Genomic DNA, 1,609 nt, shown 5'->3' with positions numbered 1-1,609 from the left:
AACTGATGTAGATGAATCTAGACCATGAGATGATGCCAGTGCTCCTGGACAGGTGGTCCCAGGTATATGAGATTGCTGACTAATGCCAAGTCAGAGAGATGATAACAGAAAACAGCATTCTACCATGGTTTCTGTTTTACCTGCTGCCCTAGATTTCAGCTGTGTTCTTCTGTCCTGGCTTCTACAAATGATGACGTGCAATCCATATCACTCCCTTTCTCTCCTGTGTAGTTGCTTATCATGGGTTTTATCACAGCAACAGAAACCGCACTGAGTAAAGAATGTGGCAAGGTTTTCCACTCTTCTTTATGCCATAGTTGTCATCAGAGCCTTCCTCCTCGGGACAATGTCACACGGCTCCGAGCTTTGTTCAGCCTCAGCTCTGCACTAGAGCAGGCACATTGGGAAAAGCTCCACTGTTAGAACGGATATGGTAAAGTGTTTCTTGATTTTTTTTTTTTTAAGTTTTCGAGACAGAGTTTCTCCGTAGCTTTTTGGTTCCTGTCCTGGAACGAGCTCTTGTAGACCAGGCTGGCCTCGAACTCACAGAGATCCGCCTGCCTCTGCCTCCCGAGTGCTGTAAACTCCAACAAAAGGTTATTTGACACACCTTCATATCAAGAATTTTTTTGTTGAGAAAACCTACAGATACAAATCATGCAGAACACATTTAGTTTAAACTCAATTTTTGTTAACCACAAGTGAATTCATATTATGTAGAAACCTTGTACATATGACTCTGGCAATAACTTTTAACTTTGTCCAACATAAACATTTTATAAGGCTAAATGAGGTTATATCAGAAAACATTTATGAAGGCAAAGAATATAGCAAAGTATTTCATCCTCCCTTAGATAATAATTAATTGAAGGAAATTGGTGTATAAAAGAAATCCTGTTAATATGGAGTATTGAAAATTGGGAGGTATTGCTTAGGATTATTGTGACATCATTGTTTGATTGCTGGAAAAAAAATACAAGTAATGGATGCCAGAATCATGCAGTTTTCTCAAGACTGTGGTGATCCATTTCTTATATAAACAAAATTATTACGTTGACCAAGATATTGGGGAGCCAGTTATATGATGGAGGGGAGTCCAGGATCTGCTAAGGAAACCTACAAGCAATGAGGAGCATGCACAGGAGACAGGCTATATGTCTTCCTGGTGAAGCTGGAAGGGTGGGGCCACACTGAGTCCTTTGAAGTCAACACCAGTGCTGCCAAAGTCCCAAAAAGTGGAGCCATCTGATTGTGTATTTGTCCTTGTCGATGTGGGGCTAATCCTTCTGTACTGTGTTCTGATTATTCTGATTCAGAATAGCATGTTTGTTCTGTGTCAGTGAATGGTGGAAGTAGTCGCTTGGTTTTTTTTTTTTTTTTTTTTGGTTTTTCGAGACAGGGTTTCTCTGTGGTTTTGGAGCCTGTCCTGGAACTAGCTCTTGTAGACCAGGCTGGTCTCGAACTCACAGAGATCCTCGCTTGGTTTTTAGATTGCAGGAGCTTATGGGTAAGAGTTCTTCTTACATCTCACATTACATATGTACTGGAGTCTTTGAATCCTTCAAGTTATGGAACGCTATAAGATTTTCAATTTGGATTCTATTTTACT

The sequence above is a fragment of the Chionomys nivalis genome, chromosome 15 (assembly GCF_950005125.1).
Source record: "Chionomys nivalis chromosome 15, mChiNiv1.1, whole genome shotgun sequence".
Classification (NCBI taxonomy): domain Eukaryota; kingdom Metazoa; phylum Chordata; class Mammalia; order Rodentia; family Cricetidae; genus Chionomys; species Chionomys nivalis.
Note: the sequence above shows the minus strand (reverse complement) of the source record.